The 23,408-nt window shown below is 39.2% G+C and overlaps 1 long non-coding RNA gene across 1 annotated transcript; it reads right to left on the bottom strand.

Moving 5' to 3' along the window:
• Positions 1–4,546: 4,546 nt before the first annotated feature.
• LOC145526868 (uncharacterized) lies at positions 4,547–21,457 on the bottom strand. Its single transcript, XR_014069258.1, has 5 exons — positions 21,115–21,457; positions 20,817–20,903; positions 12,290–12,359; positions 9,558–9,641; positions 4,547–7,695 (listed from the first exon to the last, which is right to left on the bottom strand). It is a non-coding gene; the product is annotated as an uncharacterized LOC145526868 (long non-coding RNA).
• Positions 21,458–23,408: the final 1,951 nt, after the last annotated feature.

The raw sequence follows: 23,408 nt of genomic DNA, 5'->3' as shown, positions 1-23,408 counted from the left end.
TCCTGAGAAATCAGTATGCAGGTCAAGAAGCAAGTTAGAACCGGCATGAAACAACAGACTGGTTCAAAACTGGTAAATGAGAGCATCAAGACTGTATATTGTCACTCTGCTTATTTAACTTGTGTGCAGAGTACATCAAGCAAAATGCTGGGCTAGATGAAGCATAACCTGGAATCAAGATTGCTGGGAGAAATATCAATAACCTCAGGTATGCAGATGACACCACCCTTATGGCAGAAAGTGAAGAGGAAGTAAAGAGCTTCACGATGAATGTGACAGAGGAGAGTGAAAAAAGCTGGCTTTAAACTCAGCATTCAAAAAATGAAGATCATGGCATCTGATCCCATCTGCTGCTGCTGCTAAGTCGCTTCAGTCATGTCCGACTCTGTGCGACCTCATAGATGGCAGCCCACCAGGCTCTGCCATCCCTGGGATTCTCCAGGCAAGAACACTGGAGTGGGTTGCCATTTCCTTCTCCAGTGCATGAAAGGGAAAAGTACAAGTGAAGTCGCTCAGTTGTGTCCGACTCTTAGCGACCCCATGGACTGCAGCCTACCAGACTCCTCCGTCCATGGGATTTTCCAGGTGAGAGTACTGGAGTGGGGTGCCGTCCATCACTTCATGGCAAATAGATGGGGAAACAATGGAAACAGTGACAGACTTTATTTTCTTGGGCTCCAAAATCACTGCAGATGGTGATTGCAGTCAAGAAATTAAAAGACACTTACTCCTTGCAAGAAAAGCTATGACCAATCTAGACAGGGTATTAAAAAACAGAGACATTACTTTGCCAACAAAGGTCTATCTAGTCAAAGCTATGGTTTTTTCAGTAGTTATATATGGATGTAAGAGTTGGACTATAAAGAAAGCTGAGCACTGAAGAATTGATGCTTTTGAATTGTGGTGTTGGAGAAGACTCTTGAGAGTCCCTTGGGCTACAAGGAGATCAAACCAGTCAATCCTAAAAGAAGTCAGTCCTGAATATTCATTGGAAGGACTGATGCTGAAACTGAAACTCCAATATTTTGACCACCTGATGCAAAGAAGTGACTCATTAGAAAAGACCCTGATGCTGGGAAAGATTGAAGGCAGGAGGAGAAGGGGACAACAGAGGATGAGATGGTTTGATGGCATTACAGACTCAGTGGACATGAGCTTGAGCAAGCTCCGGGAACTGGTGATTGACAGGGAAACTTAGCGTGCAGTAGTCCTTGGGGACAAAAAGAGTCAGACACGACTGAGCGACTGAACTGGACTGAGCTGTACTGAACTGATTAGAGCGCAAGAGCTTTCCAGTTGGTGCTAGTGGTAAGGAACCTGCCTGCCAATGCAAGAGACGTAAGAGATGTAGGGTAGATCCCTGGGTCAGGAAGATCCCCTGGAGGAGGGCATGGTAACTCATTCCAATATTCTTGCCTGGAGAATCCCACTGACCTAGGAGCCTTTCAGACTATGGGCCATAGAATCGCACAGAGTGAGGCATGACAGAAGCTACTTAGCACACACACACATTAGAGTGAAATTGATTTGTCTTGGCAGTGAACTAAAAATTTCTGAGGCCTTAAAGGATTCATATCCATCCCAGGCTGGAGTTGCTGAAAGAAAAACACCCAACTGTATACATTCCTATCCATTTGTGGTGAACTTCTCTGACTTAACTGAGCAGAATTACAAATTGGAAAGGAGGACTTTGGGACTTTATTTTTTTAAGTCAAGGGAATTTGATTTTGAGCCTTATTTCCCCTGGATTTAACATGCAAGAGTATTTAATCTTTGAGCTTTAATTTCTTCATAGAAATTTAATATTCACAGGGGGCTTAGAGGTAAAATTAAGGCATCTTTATTGTTGAAATTTTATGAATAGGAGGTCTTTATGTATTTTGTGATTAGAGTATCGTAGTGTTGCCATATAATCTCATTGCAAAACTTCTGATAACCTGTGTAGGCCAATATAGGTAAACATAATTTGGCTTGAGGATTAGATTAATAATGGCTAATTACTTGAGAATGTGTTTTGTACTAGATTGAATCGCTGCATCACATATATTTGTAATTACATTTTTGTTACAGAATATATACATAGTCATTACTTTATATTCCATAGTAATTACATACATCTGTACATTTGTAAGTACTAAATTTAGCTCATCCTTTTCTCCTTTTTGGGAACAAGCCTACTTACAAGAAACTTAAATTTTACTCTGCTCCCCCAGGGCCAAGGCAACTACTAATGGAATCTGGTCTCCCCAGGTCCAGAACTGCCTGTGGTTGAGTGGGTAAGTATATAATTTTGGACTTCAGTTAGCCGGCCGTTTGGTTTCTCACACAACTATGTTCTCAAAGTCAACAAAAGAGTCCGAGATACAGTTCTTTGGTGCTAACTCAAAACTGACCAAAGGAACTCTGTTCGTTTCCAAGTCAAGCCATTCAATATCACAGTAATCCAAGTCTATGTCCCAACCAGTAAGTCAAAAGAGGCTGAAGTTGAATGGTTCTATGAACACCTACAAGACCTTCTAGAACTAACACCCATAAAAGATGTCCTTTTCATCATAGGGGACTGGAATGCAAAAGGAGAAAGTTAACAGATACCTGAAGTAATGGGCGAATTTGGCCTTGGAGTACAGAATGAGACAGGGGAAAGGCTAAGAGAGTTTCGCCAAGAGAACGCACTGGTCATACCAAACATCCTTTTCCAAGAACACAAGAAAAGACTCTACACATGGACATCACCAGATGGTCAATAAAAATCAGACTGATTATATTCTTTGCAGCCAAAGATGGAGAAGCTCTATACAATCAGCAAAAATAAGACCAGGAGCTGACTGTGGCTCAGATCATGAACTCCTTATTGCCAAATTCAGACTTAAATTGAAGAAAGTAGGGAAAACCACTAGACCATTCAGATATTACCTAAATCAAATCCCTTATGACTAGTGGAAGTGACAAATAGATTCAAGGGATTAGATCTGATAGGCAGAATGCTTGAAGAATTATGGACAGAAGTTTGTGATATTGTACAGGAGGCAGTGATCAAGACCATCCCCTAGAAAAAGAAATGCAAAATGGTTGTCTGAGGAGGCCTTACAAATAGCTGAGAAAAGAAGAGAAGTTAAGGCAAAGGAGAAAAAAGAGATATACCCATTTGAATGCAGAGTTCCAAAGAATAGCAAGGAGAGAAAAGAAAGCCTTTTTCAGTGATCAACGCAAAGAAATAGAGGAAAGCAATGGAATGGGAAAAACTAGAAATTTCTTCAAGAAAATTAGAGAAACCAAGGGAACATTTCATGCAAAGATGGGCACAATAAAAAACAGAAATTGTAGGGACCTCACAGAAGCAGAAGATATTAGGAAGAGGTGACAAGAATACATAGAACAACTATACAAAAGAGATTTTAATGACCCAGATAACCACAATGGTGTCATCACTCACCTAGAGCCAGACATCCTAGAATGTGAATTCAGTAGGAAGCATCACTACGAACAAAGCTAGTGAAGGTGATAAAATTCCAGTTGAGCTATTTCAAATCCTAAAAGATGATGCTGTGAAAGCACTGCACTAAATATGTCAGAAAATTTGGAAAACTCGGGAGTGGCCACAGGACTGGAAAAGGTCAGTTTTCATTCCAATCCCAAAGAAAGGCAATGCTAAAGAATGTTCAAGTTCTGTTCAGTTCAGTTGCTCAGTCATGTCTGACTCTTTGCAACCTCATGAACCACAGCACGCCAGGCCTCCCTGTCCATCACCAACTCCCAAAGTTTACCCAAACTCATGCCCATTGAGTTGGTGATGCCATCCAACCATCTCATCCTCTGTCGTCCCCTTCTCCCTCTGCCCTCCATCTTTCCCAGCATCAAGGTCTTTTCAAATGAGTCAGCTTTTCGCATGAGGTGGCCAAAATATTGGAGTTTCAGCTTCAACATCAGTCCTTCCAATGAACATCCAGTACTGATCTTCTTTAGGATGGACTGGTTGGATCTCCTTGCAGTCCAAGGGACTCTCAAGCATCTTTTCCAACACCACAGTTCAAAAGCATCAATTCTTCGGTGCTCAGATTTCTTTATAGTCCAACTTTCACATCCATACATGACTACTGGAAAAACCATAGCCTTGATTAGATGGACCTTTGTTGACAAAATAATATCTCTGCTTTTTAATATGCTGTCTAGGTGGGTCATAACTTTCCTTCCAAGAAGTAAGAGTCTTTTAATTTCATGGCTGTAATCACCATCTGCAGTGATTTTGGAGCCAAAAAAAAAAAAAAAGTCAGACACTGTTTCCACTGTTTCCCCATCTATTTGCCATGAAGTGATGGGACTGGATGAAAACCAGCTTGAACATCTGGAATGTTCAAACTACCGTACAATTGCACTCATCTCACATGCTAGCAAAGTAATGCTGAAAATTCTCCAAGCCAGGCTTCAACAGTGCGTGAACTGTGAACTTCAAGATATTTAACCTGGATTTAGAAAAGGCAGAGGAACCAGAGATCAAATTGCTATCATCTGTTGGATCATAGAAAAAACAAGAGAATACCAGAAAAACATCTACCTCTGCTTTATTGATTACACCAAAGCCTTTGACTGTGTGGATCACAACAAACTGGAAAATTCTTCCAGAGATGGGATACAGTCCACGTGACCTGCCTCCTGAGAAATCTGTATGCAGTCAAGAAGCAACAGTTAGAACTGGACATGGAACAACAGACTGGTTCAAAACTGGGAAAGGAGTACCTCAAGGCTGTATACTGTCACCCTGCTTATTTAACTTATACGCAGAGTACATCATGTGAAATGCACAGCTGGATGAAGCACAAGCTGAAATCAAGATTGCTGGGAGAAATATCAATACCTTCTGATATGCAGATGACACCATCCTTATGGCAGAAAGCAAAGAAGAACTAAAGAGACTCTTCATGAAAGTGAAAGAGGGGAGTGAAAAAGCTGGCTTAAAACTTAACATTCAAAAAACAAAGATCATGGCATCCGGTTTCACCACTTCATGAAAAACAGATGGGGAAGCAATGGAAACAGTGACAGACTTTATTTTTTGGGGCTCCAAGATCACTGCAGATGTTGACTGCAGCCATGAAATTAAAAGATGCTTGCTCCTTGGAAGAAAATCTGTGACCAACCTAGACAGCATATTAAAAACCAGAGACATTACTTTGTCAACAGAGGTCAATCTTGTCAAAGCTATGGTTTTTTTCAGTAGTCATGTATGGATGTGAGAGTTGGACTCTAAAGAAAGCTGAGAGCCAAAGAATTGATGCTTTTGAACTGTGGTGTTGGAGAAGCCTCTTGAGAGTCCCTTGGACTGCAACGAGATCAAACCAATCAACCCTAAAGGAAATCAGTTCTGAATGTCCATTGGAAGGACTGATGCTGAGGTTGAAGCTCCAACATTTTGGCCCCCTGGTGCCAAGAACTGACTCCTTGAAAAAGACCTTAATGCTGGGAAAGATTGAAGGCAGGAGGACAAGGGGACAACAGAGGATGAGATGGTTGGATGGGATCACTGACTAGTTGGACATGAGTTTGAGCAAGCTCTGGCAGGTGGTGATGGACAGGGAAGCCTGGCATGCTGCAGTCCACGGGGTCACAAGAGTCAGACACAACTGAGCGGCTGAACTGAACTGATGTTCTCCAACTTAATTTTTACCAGCATTAGAATTACTACAGACTTCCCCTTCTATTCTTTATTTCTCAACTGATTAAGAACCTGGTCAGGAAAGAGGGCTGCTATTATTCTGTTCCTCTCAGATACCTCAGTAGTGTGTGTGAATATACAATGCATCAATATTTAGTACAAATATAAATGAAAGAGTATATATGTATACATAATACACAAAGAAGATGTGTTCAAATATACGATATGCACACATATATAAACATATATCATATACTCATGTATAATGTATATATACCTGAATATATGACTTGTAAACATGCATATAAAAATGCACACTCACACACATATATGTACACATATTCATACCTAAAAATAAAATAAACCTGCTTTTTCTGGATTGTGGGATTACTATTAATATTTTATTTCTCTTCTTTACACCTTCTATAGTTCTAGTTTTTTTCTGTATATATTCATTAATCAGAAAAAGTTACAATGTTTAAATGACTAAGTTGTCACCATAACTTGTGTTGGTTCTTCCTCCTTTCCTCAGAAGTTATCCTGTTCTTTCAAAATGTCTTTATGAAAAGAATAAGAACTTATTTCAATGTATTTTAATTGACTTATACATTTTGCTCTTTGGCCATCTTGATTACAGTGGGACTTCCTTAAGAAGACGAGTCATATCGTCTTAATTCAATGCATGTAACAGTATGCATTTTCTCCTGTGCATGTAACAGTACGCCTTGCAACAGTGAATACTCATTAAATACTTACTGAAATCTGATTCTACCACAATCTCCAGGCAATTGGATTGTACTCCAATGAAACAGTTGCTGAAAACTGGAGAAAAACAATGCTCCCAGACATATACAGAGAGATAATTCCACACAGTGGTCATGCAATAGTTCAGTGAGGTTGTTAGGGAAGGCTTAAAAATAAAACCATAGTCCACTTAGCGGCAGATTTAGATCAGGCTCTGAAGTGCTGTGTCTGATAAAGGTAAAAGGGAGCATATTTGAAATTAAGCCCAGGCAGAGCGATTGTGGAAACATAGTGAGATGTGCTCAATGTTGCCTGGGAGGCCATAACAACTTCTCTTGCCAGATCAACAAATCCTGTTATCCTGTCTCTTGAGAGACTGGATGATTGAGTAACAGGCTGCAGATGTGAAATCTTTAAGTTGGCTTCTGTTTGAGGAGACTGTCAGGCACCCATTAATGTGATTAGCTGAGGCGATCTCCCTAGGACCCTCAGAGCCACCAACGCCAGCCCTGGGAGCGCGCTGAACTCACTCAGAACCTGAAAATGCCTGACGCCTGGCTCTCTGTCCCCTCTCCACCCCCCACCTCTGGCTTCTTATGTTATTGACCTCATGTGCAGCCCGAGAGTCCAGTTTAAAAACTCCCCAGGTGATTCTAAGATGCAGCCAGGAGTGAGAATCAATACTTGAGAGCCTCTTGGAAATCATACTGCATTTTTTTTCTCTACCTACAAATTGTCCCAAATAGACACATCTCCTTCCTGCAGACTCCAGTGAAATCACATGAGTTGGTTCCTGGTTGGCTTGGAATCGCAAAGGTAACTTTTTCACCTTAATGGCTTCATTTCCAGCTTAATGGTGCTGTCAAGATTCTTCCTCTCAAGAAAAACATGGTTATTTTGCAGAGTCTTAACCTGTTCTATGGAGGTGAAAGAGTTAGGGATAAACAGTATTAAAAGTTAGGAAGAAAAAAAATGTTAATGCTTTTAAGTTGGTTTTTCCTGCCCCACGTGAGATGGTTTCCCAGGTTCTTATCTGTTGCAGCTGGATTTTAGAATCCCTTGACTGAGAAAAAGCATATAAAAGTATTGTGTGTGTGTGTGTGTGCTCACTCAGTTGTAGTGACTCTTTGTGACCCCATGGATGACAGCCCACCAGGTTCCTCCGTCCAAGGGATTTCCCGGGCCAGCATACTAGAGCGGGTTGCCATTTCCTATTCCATGGGATCTTCCTGACCCAGGGTTCGAACCCATGTCTCTTGTGTCTTCTGCATCAGCAGGTGGATTCTTTAGCACTGCACCACCTAGGAAGCCCCCAAAAGGTATTATACATTTTAAAACTATAAACAGATATAAATGTATTTTTTAACCAAGTAGGGAGCTACCTTGTGCATGCATGGCTGATTCCAGTTATTCAGTATGCAAAAAATGTTTAGTATCTGTGAGAATTCATGGACTTTTTACAAAAACTCTGTGTCTCCTCCAGGGTTTGTTGCCCAGACTAGGGTGTCTATTCAATGGTGTCTTCACATGGGAGATTTGGCCATTTCACCACTTCTAAAACATTTGTCACCATGTAATCTGGCCTGTGGTGGTACCAAGGTCTAGAAGGTCATTCACATCCCTGTTCCCAGATGACAGAGCTATTCAAGCATCACAACTCAGTCTTTTTTAATACCACTGAAGAAACTTTCACTGATCAGTTTTTATGCTTAGCCTGGGAGCAGTAAAAGTTACACTCAAGCTGTAAGTAGTTGGTCCTTAACTCTTCGTTCTAACTTCAAACAGTGTCTGTAATGTTACATTTCCTGTTCACCATAAGGGAATGTGAGAACTATCAGAGCAGTCATTTATGTGATGAAATATAACTATATTGTTGAGTAAAATACAGCTATGGGAAGTTAAATAAACCTATGGCTTGAAAGAAGTGTGCTTGTTAATGTGAAGAGCCTATCAAATCTATGATATGCATGAAAATTAAGGGCAAAATTGCCACAGGAAAGGTTTGAAAGCAGAGACAACACCTTTCCTTTAAATGCATATTAATCGTGGGCATATGTAAAATGGAAAGGGTCCCCATTCAATCTTTAAGGCTATGGATAACCTTGCAAATCTCTTATCATCCTTATCTTTCTTCCTCCATGAGGATGATGTTCCTTTTTTTTAAATTAGAGTATAGTTGCTTTACAGTGTTGTGTTAGTTTCTGTTGTACAACAACATGAATCAGTTGTATGTACACATATATCCCCTCCCTACTGTTGGGTAATGTTTAATTTGTATTTGGATCAGTGGTCAAAGACACAAAATTTTAATTTTCACATAATTTTTGAAGCCTACAATCGAGGAAATAAATATATACCGAATCTCAATTTCTTAAATGATTCTAGTAAATCATCCCTACACATACAGTTCTAGCAACCACCTAGTTAAATTTTACATTCTCATTAGCCCAAGGAAAATCTAATTTTCCAAGCAAAATTGTTCTTACTATCTTATCTTCAACTCACTTATGACCCCATCAAGATATATTCTCTGTCTAGCCTAAATGGAACCTTGAATTCTTTTTATTTTTCCCACTCACTCAGACTTTTTGAAGTTGTGTTTCTGATGTGGAGATTAAGTGCACTGGAGTTATAAAACTGATCTAAGATGATAAGAACTTTGTATTATTCAGAAGCAGCTGTAACTTATTTTCATTTATTATACCTTGTTTGCACTTGATGATGGGCAATGAAGAAATAAAAATTATGAGCACCAGATCTTGGGTGTTTCATTGGATAAAGTTACAAATAAAATCAGAGGCACAAGTTTCAAAGGTATTTAATTAGAAAATTTCAACAAAGAAATTGTCGCAAGCTATTTTGAGAGTGTAAAGCACTGACATAGCCATTATTCTGCTTTAAAGGGAAATAGAGACAATGAGGAAGCATTTACATACTTCATGTCATTTCAGTTATATATATACTCATTTAACTCAGTTTTGGTCAAATCTGTTTACTGATAGAAGAAATCTTTTTCCTCCCTCCTAGTTTATCTTTCCATGTGGAGGGAAGAAATTGGTGCAACTCTTGGTCTCTCTTTTACTGACCTCACCCCAGATGACATAAGTGACTTATCTGTAATTTAGGGAAAACAAATGCATTTTATTCTTGGAAACAAACCTACCTGCAAGTTAGTTTCTGTTTCTGTGCTGTGACTCTTACCCAGGAATTCCCCTCCAGGTGGAGATAGTTGCCTGGGTCCGGTCACCTGTAAAAGGGTAGGTAACTCTATTTAGACTTGTGTTAGTAGCTCAGTCGTGTCCAACAGTTTGTGAGCCTATGGAGTAACAGCCCACAAGTCTCCTCTGTCCATGGAATTTTCCAGGCAAGAATACTGGAGTGGGTTACCATTTCCTTCTCCAGGGGACCCAGTGATCAAAACCAGGTCTCCTGCATTGCAGGCAGATTCTTAACCATCTGAGCCACCAGGGAGGTCCTATTTAGCTCTTGAGTGTCATGAAATTTATTTGGCTCCTGCACAACCTCCATGTTAGCCTTTATGAATAATGAAGGTGATATCCTGACTTCCATTTACTGCTTTATTTTTCTTCCAGTTTATTCTGAACTCAGGTAGAGAGAAGGAATAAAAGTACACTAAAGTGAAAGTAAAGTCACTCAGTCATGTCCGATTCTTTGCGACCCCGTGGACTGTAGCCTTTCAGGCTCCTCCATCCATGGGGTTCTCCAGGCAAGAATACTGGAGTGAGTTGCCATTTCCTTCTCCAGGGGATCCTCCCTCCCAACCCAGGGATAGAACCCGAGTCTCCCGCATTGCAGGCAGATGCTTTACCCTCTTGAACCAAGTAGCATATACTGAAAAGGGTAAAGAACTACATTATGTTTGCAAGTTTGTATTTGTATTTTAAAATAACCATTGTCCTGTATTCCAGTTATTTACTTCTGTGTAACAAACCACCTCAAAACTCAGTGAATTAAAACAGTTTGTATTGTTCATCATGATTCTTTGCATTGACTGGGCTCAGTTAGGCAGGTCTAACCTTGCATTTCTCATAAGGTTGCAGAAAGGTGGCAGGGACTGGATTCAGTTAGTGTCTCGGGCTGGATGTCCACAATGACTCATAGGTCTGGTACCTCAGCTGAGATGAAAGATCATCTGTCTTTCTCCATGTGGCTCTCATACATGGCCAGATAGGCCTTCTTCACATAAGAAGAAAAGACGGTCTCCTGGTAGTTAGATTTCTTGCTTTGTGATTGGCCTCCCCAAACACGTATTTCAAGGCAGATGTTGTAAGGATTCTTATGACTTAGACTTGGAAGCATCATTTCTGCAGCATTCTATAGTTTATGGGGTCAGTCTACATTCAGTGCATATGGAGTAGCAAGGGCAATAGTTCCAGGGGCCTTGGTACATGGACAGGGGGACGTAGTTATGAGTTGTAATGTTGGGAACATAAGCGTTTGTTATAAGGAACTATTTATTAGGGTGTTTATTAGGGAGAATTGTGTTTGTTCACTTCAATTTTGTAATTGCTTGCCTTAGGAAGCTGGAAATCTCTAATCACTAATCTTATGGTGATTAATGCTGATTACTTAATGTATCAGATGGCTCAGACGGTAAAGAATCTGCCTGCAATGCAGGAGACACAGGTGATGCAGGTTTGATCCCTGGGTTGGGAAGATCCCCTGGAGAAGGGCATGGCAATCCACTCCAGTCTTTTTGCCTGGAGAATCCCATGGACAGAGGAGCCTGGCAGGTACAGTACATGGGGTAGAGTCAGACACGACTGAGTGACTAACGCATCTTTGCAATTAATGTATTATTAATTTCATTCAAGGTATCATAATTTATTCCATACATTTAAAAGAGTTTAGGTTTTCTTCCATTTTGAAAACTATATGAAAGATATGTATGTTATTTTTTAGCTATAGTAAATAATTCTGCCAGCTCAATTTTACAATTTTTTTAAATTTATTTTTGGCTGTGCCATATCTTTGTTGCTGCGCAGACTTTTCTCTAGTTGGGATGAGTGGGGGCTACTTTCTAGTTGTGGTGAGTGGGCTTCTTGTTCCTGTGGCTTCACTTGCTGTGGAGCACAGAGAACAAATCAGTTTCTCTGGAAGGACTGAGAAATAAGGTGGGGCCCCAAAGAGGAACTGAGGTTTAGGGCCTGTAAGCAGGGGCAAGGCAGGAACCATGCTATTAACACTGGAATTTATCGCAGGAATATGTATGTCAGTTTCCTATAAGGCAGTTATAGCCACTGTAATCTATAAAGCACTAAATATTAGTGGTTTTTCATTATGGGATTTTATTTTCCACTTAAGTTTTAAATGCATATTTCTGATTGATGGATGTCTTCCCCTCAAGCAATGATTCAGAAATAGATACTCTTTCCATCGTAAGACTCTTGTCAGTTTTATCATGAAGATTTCAAGGTTGTCATGCCCATCTGCACACAGCAGTCAAGGAAAGAAGAACTGAATGTAGGGATCATGAGTAAGAGAACTTCTTGGGCCAGGGATGAAAGTTGTTTTTTTTTTTTTTCAGGGGGAGGGGTGGGGAGGCCTCCATGCCATACATACTCAGTCATGTCTGACTCTTGGTGACCCCATGAACTGTAGCCCATCAGCCTTCTCTTTCCATGGGATTTCCCAGGCAAGAATATTGGAGTGAATTTCCATTTCCTTCTCCAGGGGATCTTCCCCACCCAGGGGTCGAATGCAGGTCTCTTATATCTCCTGCATCAGTAGTTAGGTTCTTTACCAAGTGAGCCACCAGGGAAGCCCTGGTGGGATGGAAAGGACATGCATATCTCCAATCACACTTGCCTCGGTGGCATGAAAGCCACCTGGGAAAGGGAACACCAGCCAGAGATAATGGAGAATGAGACCTACCTGTGTGGGTCCAGGAGGAAGAAAAAGGGGCTTTGCTGAGGGGTTAGTCAGTCTTTGCCACACTCAGGAACTAGAATTAGAGAAACAATAAGAAACAATACGGACCCTAAAGAGCTTTTGACATTGATATTCATATGTTTCCTCTTTCTCTGCAGTCAAGGAGAGTCTCAGAATCTTGGGAAGGACTAAATTAACACAGAGGCTTAGTGATCCAGGTGGCTTCCCAGATGGTGCAGCAGTAAAGAACCTGCATGCCAATGTAGGAGAAGCAAGAGATGCTGGTCCCATCCCTGGGTCAGGAAGATCCCCTGGAACTGGAAATGGCAACCCACTCCAGTATTCTTGCCTGGAAAATCCCATGGACAGGGGAGCCTAGCGGTCGGCAGTCCATGGGGTCACAAAGACACACAACTGAGCCTGCACACACTTGTAGCTTAACAAGACAAAAGAATGACAGAGAGATGCTGCATTTACAAAATAATTTTGACCAACTCTAATTCTACTAATTAAGGGGATATGATTGGCAGATGACCTAGAGAGCTCAGAGAGGGATCAAATAAGCATTGCTGAAGTACATAATAGAGAACATGGCTGAGAGATATTGTCAACAATAATGAAAGAAATAGCTACTCATAGACACAATGTCATCACATATGAAAATTGAAATTTGGTAAGTGCTCAAGGAAACAACCCTGTCTATGGGATTTTCCTGGCAAGAATACTGGAGTGAGTTGCCATGCCCACCTCTGGGGATTTCCCCATCCAGGGATTGAACCTGCGTCTGCTGCATCTCCTGCAACTCAGGAGACCTCGGTTTGACCTCTGGGTCAAGAAGATCCTCTGAGATCCCCTGGAGAAGGAAATGGCTACCTACTCCAATATTATTGCCTAGAGAATTCTGTGGACAGAGGAGCCTGACAAGCTACAGTCTATGGGGTCATAAAGAGTCAGACATGACTGACTGTGACTAACACACAAGCATTTCTCTATATAACTTTTCCCATTTTGTACTTTTTAATATATACACATTTTATTTATTTTTTTTCTGTTTTTTTAAAAAATTGTTTTAATTGAAATATAGTTGATTTACAGTATCATGTTAGTTTTGGGTGTACAACACAGTGATTCAGTTACATATGTATAATCTTTTTCAGGTTCTTTTCCCTTATAGGTTACTACAAAATAAAGCATATATGCATTTTAATTTTTGTCTTAAACTTACTTCATTTCTTGGCTTTAAGACGTTGAAATATTTCTACAGTCACTCACCATTTGCTTTGGAAAAATAAGCTTCTCATAACTTGGAGTGACCTCTGTATACAAAAAGCACAATGGGACCCCAGGCAGAGGGACAACAGGGGCATCAAGATTCCTACAGCCAGAGCGAGCAGTATTTTCATTTCAGAGCAAGGTGTGAACTGGCTTCTGCAATGCTGTGAATCTCAGAATGAAGTAACAAGATAGAGGAGGACATGTTCCTTGTGAGACATCCAGAATGCCGGCTGGTTATTTTCTTAACCAGTATTCATCTAATCTGTTTGCTAAGCATTGTGGCTTTGCAGCTACCCAAGAGGGAGGAAATGGTTGTTTAATTGCCCAGAAGAATTTCCTAGAGATGCTTCAGTAGTAATAGTCTTTCTCTACCCATGATCCATGAATAACAAAACAATTGAAAAGGAAAGTCAAACTGGAAATATGACAATGGCATCTCTAGTCAAAATAAAGCACAGCATTGAAATAATTATTTGAATAAATCACACCTCTCTCACTCCAAATACCCATAATTTCCATAGCTCAGTTTGAAGCTTTCTAGTACTTGAGAATAAAGCTTAATTTAATGATTTCTTTACTTCATTATTTGTGAGCATATTCAGCCAAAGGGATAGAATGTCAAGAAACATTCTTCTTACTCTACTCAACTATCTCCCACCTCAGCTTGTGTATCATTTTCCTCAGAGGTGTTGGGGAAAGGAAAATTTCTCCCTATGCTGTTTTTTTTGTTTTTTTGTTTTGGTTGATATAATAGTTACTTTGACATAAGAAGGGCATCCCTTATAGCTCAGTTGGTAAAGAATCCACCTGCAATGCAGGAGACCCTGGTTCAATCCCTGGGTTGAAAAGATCCCCTGGAGAAGGGAAAGGCTACTCACTCCAGTATTCTGGCCTGGAGAATTCCATGGGACACAACTGAGCAAATTTCACTTTCACTTGATATAAGAAAGGTTAACAGGAGAAAATAAAATTTAATTTTTTATGTAATGGAGGTCTCATAGATATAGGACCTAAGCAGTGACCAAGGCAGGCGGCTTTTACATTTTTTAGATGGAGAAACAATAGATTTGTAAGGAATTGACAAGACAAGGAAACTTCAGCTTGGGTGCTTAATTAGTGAAGAATCTAAGCAGAGTTTGTTTGCTCAAATTTCTTGGCCCTGAATTTGTGTCTCTAGCAATAAGAATGTCTCTGTATGTCCTGTGATGGAAGGGTGTTTTTCATGTGGGAAATTTATGTCCTGCTTTCTGGGGACAAAGTAGAGTCAGGGTGTTCTTCTTGCACTATTTCTTAAGCAACTTTAGTTCAAAATAATCAATATATGGGGCTTCCCCGCTAGTTCAGCAGCAAAGAATCTGCCTTCAGTGCAGGAGCCCCACAGGAGACAAGGGTCGATCCCTAGGTCAGGATGATCCCTGGAGGAGGGCATGACAACCCACTCCAGTATTCTTGCCTGGAAAATCCCCATGGATAGAGGAGCCTGGCAGGCTACAGTCCATGGGGTTGCTAAGAGCTGGACACGACTGAAGTGACTGAGCATGCACGCAATCAATATATGACTTTGGTGCATTTGAGGTCAACCTATCCTGAACTCTAACAGAAGTCCTAGATTGAGTCAAATTGCTCAGGTTCACTCTCTTTATCCTTAGCTATCACTTTGCTTATGGACCAGTCACTCCATTTCTCTGAATCTCACCTATAAATTGAATAAGATGGGATAGTTCAGACTTTCAACTATAGTTATGAATCTATTACAATTCTATCCCCTCCTAAGAGAAAACTCCTAAGTGTAAGCTTCAGTGCAGCATCCAGGATGTAATTCTCCTTTTTTTTTTTTTTTAAATAATTCTCCATTTTAAAACCCAGCTTTTTGATGCTAAATTCCCATAGACTGAGTCTGACCAAGATCTACATAAAAATCTGTTTTCTTTTGAATTATCATTTTATGGGAATGGTAGGATTTTCTAAAATCTGTTACCTGCTTTGTCATAGAAAAAACAAATACTTCCCTCTGTTTAGAGCTAGCTTTCTGGGTAAGGACATCCCTGGTGCCTCAGATGGTAAAGAATTCACCTGCCAATGCAGGAGATATTAGAGACTCAGGTTTGATCCCTGGGTCAGGAAGATCTCTTGGAGAAGGAAATGGCAACCCACTCCAGTATTCTTGCCAGGGAAGTCCCATGGACAAAGGAGCCTGGCAGGCTACAGTCCATGGTGTTGCAAAGAGTCTGGGTAAAGCAAACAAACAATCAAGTTTCACCATAATTCAGCTAGTGTTGATTCCTATATATTTTTTCATGATTAAGTAAAATTATTGGCATCAGAACACTTTGAGAGCTTTAAAAAGTAGCATAAAAAATTCACATTCATTGACTGTCAGCATTCTATAATGTAGACCAAGTCAACTGGTAAGTATGACTGAAAAGTGTGCTTTCTTTTCCCATTACATTTTCAAGCAAAATCTTCAGCCACTTTTTCACCAATCTTTTCTACCATTTCTAGAAATGTAAATCCAGTCTTTTCCCCAAAGAAAGTCATAATTGGTCTCTTTGAGAATATTCTTAAGAGTAATGGCCAGAAGAATCAGGCTTATCTAACTAGACTGAAGTAATTGAGGTATGGGAGAAATGAATTGAAACAAGAGGAAATGAATTTTCAGAGCATGTAGAAAAGTTTTCGTATATTCCAGAATGAAATGTACTATTTTACCAAGGCATTATGTGCCTTTTGATAATGATAGTAACCCACAAAATGAACATATCTCCTATCACTTTTCTTGTGATCTATAATGAAGAAGGTGAGCTTCTTTATGATAAATGCATATTTAACAGTAAGTGCCAACAGTATTATCTCTTGTATTGTGTGCTAATGAGGTCACCTTGCAGATGGTCCACAGTCAGATGGTCTATTGGTCTATTACATGTATCAGTGCAAAATTGGCTTCTTGGTAGAGAAAGTTAAACTAAGAGAATTTTTTTCTGCAATTTCAAAGGTGAAGAAGTGATGATGGTAATAGCAGCTTCATTTAATAAAATTATGTTTAAAGCACTGAAACTTCAGCTTCTTCAGGAAGTAATAGCTCCTGAGTTCCCAGCACTGTAGTAGATGTTTTATATATATTATTTCTAATCCTCACAAAAATATTCAAGCTATAAACGACTCCCCTTTTATAGTTGCTGGAACTGGCACTTGGAATGTTTAAATTTCTTCAATGACTAATAGTTAGTAAATGATTGAACCAGAATTTATATCCAGAGCTGTCAAACTCCAAAATCTTTCAGTCTCTTGACCTGTGCTGCCCATGATGGTCACTACCAGCTGTTTGTGGCTTCTGAGTACTTGAAATGTGACATATCTGAAGGGAGATTTTGAAGACTTAAAACTAAAAAAATGTAAGATATTTCATTAATAGTGCTATGGTCAGAATGTACCCCCAACATTCATATGTTGCCATCTTAAGGACCAATGTGATGTTATTTGGAGGGTGGAGTCCTCATGAATGGGATTAGTGCCCTTATTAAAGACTCTATGGAGCTTCCTCACACCTTCCACCATGTGAGAATACAAAAGCCTAGGAGAAAGCCCTCACTTAACCATGCTGGCAACCTGACATCCGACTTCAGCCTCCAGAATGGTTAGAAGTACATTTTTATTGTTTATAAGCCACCAGTATGTGGTATTTTGTTATAACTGCCTGGACAGACAAAGAGGAACAGTTTTTATATTGATTTCCTGTTTAACTAATAATATTTTAGATATTTGGGTTAAATAAAAAAAGTTATTGAAATTGATTTCATCTTTTGTTAATGTATTACCAGAAAATGTTAAATTGTGTAATGGTTTCTATAGCCCACATTCTAATATTTCCATGGGCAGCATTGCTTTATACAACATTACCTTTTATAAAGATCCATAATACAGGTCATGTTTTCATCATTACAATCTCAAAAGTTTTGGCCAAAACCAAAATTAGTGCTTAGAAACCTTTATTGAAATTAGAACTTTCTCCCTAATAATATCTATTAATAAGATTTCTAATTAACTCAAGGAATTCAAATTAGTTTAGTAAATCTAGTCATTACTTTTTAAATTATCTCAAGGCAAGGATCTAGAACTATTACTCATTAAAGTTAATTTCTGAATAATCTGATTCACATTGGTAAATTAAAGGCCGTTAAAAAATAAGATATATCTGTTCCTCAAGGACTTCCTTTAAAGAAAAATACAGAAAAGAAAAGAAAAAACTGGTCTAGTGGATAGGAAAATTGTCCAAATTTCAAGTCAATGAACCTGTAGCAAATATATTGTTGGTTTTGAGCCCAGTGTTATTCTTCTTAAAATAGTATCCATTAAAAATTTCAGCCCCAAATATAAGATGAGTCGTCTTGACTGGAGTAGGAATTATCTGAAAAATGTTCATAATTGAAGCAGGGTCATAGAAACCCTCCCTGAAATTTTTTATCTTCCCACATTCCCCTGACACTGTAAGAAACATTTCTCACAAGCTGTGTTTCTTAATCAGACTTGTTGGCCCTGAACAGTAAGTTCCATCCTCCTCACCCTGAGCTGCTGCCTGATCTGTGAACTTGGACTTCAAACATCAGAGCTATAGCCATGGTTTACATATACATAGCTCCTCTGCTTACAGGTTCCTGGAATTCATTTGGAATTATATTTTGAGAGCCCACACTGTACCTGGGACTGTTGTAGGAGCTTGACATGTGTCAGTAAGATATAAAATAGTCTTCCTATCCTCCTGAAATTTTAAGAGTTATATTGTAAGAGCTTCCTGGTCTGGATTGTAAATGCCATGAAAGATTCCAAAGTCTCACGACCATTGGAAGAGGAATCAGATTTATAAAATAAAAGCAAATTCTTTTCAATCAGCTGGATTTGTATCTGTCCAATAAGCCAAATTAAGCCCTTCTGTATGTATTATGTGTATATATACTAGGTCACTTTGGTTGTGTTTGACTCTTTGCACTCCATGGACTGTAGCCCACCAGGCTCCTCTGTCCATGGGAATCTCCAGGCAAAAATACTGGAGTGGGTTGCCATGCCTTCCTCCAGGGAATCGTCCCGACCCAGGGATCAAACCCACCTCCTGCACTGGAAGGTGCCACCTGGGAAACCCATATGTATTATAATAGGTGTTGAGTGATGTATGTTGAGAAAAAGTCACAGAAAGATTTGAGTTTATTTGAAATGCATTTTTCTTTTTGTTCTCATTCTGTGGAATTACGTGCAAGCTTCTATAAGAGATAAAGTTGCAATCAGTATTAGATTTTTCAAGTAACAGGCATCATGACATCAGTGATCTTAGGAAAGAGAATGAAAAGACCAGAGAGAAGCATATGGCCTGAAACACTATCCGTGCCCTTTAACCTCCCCTTCATTAGACCCATCCTGAAATTATGGGTAACATGTACATCGTTGCCTGACGATGTGAAAAATGAAAAGGAACACATTGTGCTTACAGAGTAAATATGCCTAGTTTAGTGATGCAACTGAATGAGTTACATTCACAATTTCTGGTCAGGTCTGCCCGCTCATTGGCCAGCTGCATAACCTCCCTATAGTGGCTTGTGACTCAGAGACCCTCTGAGCTCTCACAGGCGTAATAAAGGTGCTGACGTGATCTCCAGCATCCTGTGTACATACTATTTACGTATTGTACGTACTATTTATGTGCATAAATAGTAAAGAAATATTTCTCAAGTTTGACAATAAAATATTTTATCAGTCTCACTCTCTTCTTCAGTAAAATTCTACACTAGAGAAGCAAACATTTTAATGTTGTGTAGAAAAATATAGAACTGAAAATAAAATAAAATACTTCTTTATTTAAAGTAAAAGGAAGCTAGCTTTGGAACAAGAGTTCTCTTGGTCCTATTTTGCACAGCAGCTAAATGTACACTTCTTTTTGTAGGGCCCTTTTCATAAGTGTCACATAAGAGCCCAGGGAAAACATATTTTTGAATTTTAATTAATTTTAATTATTATATACATATATGATAAATGTATGGCAAGAGAGACAGCATGCTCAAGTTTTATGGAAAAATGTTAAAGGTATGAAGATAATACTTTTCTGACTCTGTTCAGTCCTTCTGAAGTCTTTATTCTTTATTTGTGTGAGGATAACTTTGTACCAATTCCCTGGTGAAAAAGACATCTCGGAACTGAAGAAAGAAGGGAGGTGTGTTTGCTTTTCTAAGATGTTAATGCGGTCCCTAAGAAGTCACCTGTCAGAGGAGACAGTGATTCACTTGGACATTTGTCATTTTAATCTGGGATTTTATCTTCATTTTGATAATTCCTCACGTCACTGCCATTGTTGGGTTCTTTTACAAAGTTGCTTCATGGACATTTATATGTGCCACACATTGCTGTACCTTTAAGGAAAAGGTCTTTTTGCTACCTTCATTTACTTGCTAACTTTACATTTTCTTTGAAAAATAATTTTACTATTCTTATTTTTAACTCATTGATTTGATTTGTTTTGTATTTGACTGTTACACATATATTTGAAATAAATTTATGTCACATTTTAGTTGAAGCAGAAAAATTAGAGCTACTTACGAATCCTAGCACAACGCCCCTGTCACTTTGGCGGCCTGTCATCGGTTACTGATATAAATGTCTGGTGGATGCAGATAAGGATGATATGAAATGCCAGGTGGAAGATTCACCAGCCCCACATAGGTAGCTATGGTAAACAGCAATTGATGCTAGGGAGAGTTACTTAGCTTTGTTTAAAAGCATATTTATTATCTTTTCTAATGATGAAAAGACACATGATCTAAGGAAATAATTTGGAGAATACAAAAACTTAGTGCTAAACTGTTTTGTGAAAATTATGAACAAATTATCATTGCCAACAGTATTACAATAAAAACACTTTCACAGACTTTCCTCCAGCATTGGGAACTCTTCCTTTTAATTGCAAATTTAATACAGTTTTATGCTTTTAAATGTGCACATCTTTGATTACTTGTGAGCTTAAATGTTATTTAATAGGTTTACTTCTTCCTTTGAGAATTTCTAGCTCAGCCTTTTCTGATTTTGGAAGGGATTATTATCAGTTGGCATGAGTTCTTTACTTCCATTTTTTAATGGAGATAATATTTAAAAGTCAAATTGTTTTCATTTTCAGAGATCCATTTTTTTTTAATCATACCCCACAGCTCCCAGTTAAATATATCTGGAGGATGTAGAACCAAGTGTTTATCCCATGGACTTTGGAGAGTATTCCTACCTTTGTCCTTTGTATGAGAGCTAATCCAGGAGGCTTGTTGACATAGGATAGGAGACTATGACAAAGAGAATGAAAGAATCTTCCTTCCTGGAGAGAAATATGAGGAAAAGAAGGGGGAAAACAGTAAAGAAGGTAATTCAAAGAGGTCTACCCCTCACTCCAAACCCTCAGTGATTCACTTTCCAAGAGAGAAATGATTTTATCTTTAGAAATGCTCAGATAGTCAGCACATGTAGTCAGCCCAGATAGGTGTTCATATGATAGAGACAGAAAGAGATCGTAAGCCCCTTATACCTACCTACAAGAACTCCAATCTTCACAAGTCATTTTCTCTTCTGTGTTCTTTTCCAACTCCACCTTCTATGGTCTCACAGCATCAGAAGCGATGGAGTCCTCAGAGCGGCCCTGACTCCCCAGCACCCTTCAGTCTCCCCTGGAAAATGCTGGGGCTGTTTCTTTCTGGGATCAGTGCCTGCTGGTCCCATTAGCAGTTTGAGCTTCACGCACTGGCACCCTTCACAGGAGTCCTTGATTTTGGCCATGCGCCTCCAATTTCCAAATCTGCCCACTGTGGCCTCTTCAACCAGATCCAAGTAATTCTCTGTCCCCTCAGGCACATGGGCACCCCTGGTCCCTTGCTTGACATGCTCAGGCTGGCAGAAACCAGAAGTGCTTCCTGAGGCTCTTTCTCACTGTGACATGGTCGTTCTGAGCCATTATTTCACTATCATGATGGAAGCAGCCAAGTATCACTCTCCTCCTGGCCTGTTGCAGTTACAAACCCCCTACTGGTATAGGCAAGGCTCTCTCCGGGGAGCCTACCCCTTAACTTTTTGAATGTTTTGAAATTAGCTCTCTGGCTTAGATGGTAAAGAATCTGCCTGCAACTTGGAGACTTGGGTTTGATCTCTGGGTCGCAAAGAGCCTCTGGAGAAGGGAGTGACAACCCACTCCAGTATTCTTGCCTGAAGAACCCCACGGACAGAGGAGCCTGGTGGGCTACAGTCTAAAGGGTCACAAAGAGATGGGCATGACTGAAGAGACTTAGCATGCATGCATGCACTCCAAGAAGTAGACTCACAAGGTTTGGGACCCCACCCTTATGGTCTCATTTATCCTTAATGACCTCTTAATATGCCTTTCTCCAAATATAGTAACACTGGGGATTAGGGTGTCAATATATGTCTTGGGGAGACAAAATTGAGTTCATAACACCCCATACTTCCTATAAATCAATTGTGATCTCTCTCCAGCAAACGCTGCTTTATTAAATAGCAACTGTTTTCCTTAATGGTGGAAAACAGGGATAAAATGTGAGTTAAAGAATAATTTTAATGTAAAACACTAGTTATCCACTTTGGGGGGGGTGACCTGGTCAATTTTTTTTAAAAGGCAAGGAGAGCAGAAGTTTATAGATGCTATATATACGTCAATAAACAAAAATAATGAAGTAAAATGTTTAAAAATTGGTGTTTGAATCAAAATTGCTGTTATCTAGTATTTTGTTTATTTTTGTAGTAAAATTAGATCGTCCTTTCAAAAATTCCTTTTAGTTTATCTTGTTGAATTCTGCCTCTTGTTGAGTGATTTTTGAGATTGCCTTGGTTCTCATGTAACTGTTATTGAAGACTATAATTTAGTCATTTGCAGATAGATTCTAAATTCTCTGTTGCCTTTTCCTTTTTATTTCTTTTTTTAAAAACTTTTTACTTTTTCTTGGAATATAGCTGATTAACAGTGTTGTGATAGTTTCAGGTGCACAGCAAAATGACTCAGTCTTACATATATGTGTACCCATTGGCCCTCAAACTACGAAGCCATAGTCAACAAAACAGTATGATACTGGCAAAAAAACAGAAATATTGATCAATGGAACAGGGTAGAAAGCCCAGAGATAAACCCACACACCTATGGTCAATTTATCTACGACCAAGGAGGCAAGATTATAAAATAGTAGAAAAAAAGTCTCTTTCCTTCTTTCTTTCTTTTAAATGTTATTTCCTTCTAGCCTTCTTCTTGTTGTAAAACCCAGTTTTAGTTACATAAATACATGCATCTAATTTTCTTATAAAAACCCAAATAATTACAGATCAGACTAAAATTCTCATTGAATTCCTACACAGAGTTTGGTTCTGGCTTCCTTTCCCCAAAGAAACTCACAGTGTTGTATTTTCTGAAATATATTGTTCTCTGATTCATCTAAAGGAAGCGGTAGTTATGTTTCTCCCTCTGTTTATTGCCTATACTTACTTATTTACTTATTCAACCATCATTTCCTGAGCACTGACTCCTATACCTGGACACCTCATACAGTAAAGTGAGATACTTGTTTGTAGATGAGGGGATTTTATATTATGGATTCCTGATTCTAATCCCTAACTCCTAGCTTCAGACAGAAAAGAATGTTTAGTGTAAACAACCATCTTAAGAATTTTAGCAGTACCCTTGGTATTGAAACTGTAAATATTTTTCTCTTAGATACAATTCTGTTTAAAAAATAAATAGAAAAAGAGAGAGAAAGCAAGCAAGAAAGCCAAATTGTGATTACCATATATTGGTTGCAAAACTCCAAAGGACAAACAGTTGTAAGAG

Source organism: Giraffa tippelskirchi, chromosome 11 (assembly GCF_054371585.1).
Source record: "Giraffa tippelskirchi isolate mGirTip1 chromosome 11, T2T-mGirTip1v1.2.pri, whole genome shotgun sequence".
Lineage (NCBI taxonomy): Eukaryota > Metazoa > Chordata > Mammalia > Artiodactyla > Giraffidae > Giraffa > Giraffa tippelskirchi.
This window is presented reverse-complemented; position numbering and strand designations above follow the sequence as displayed.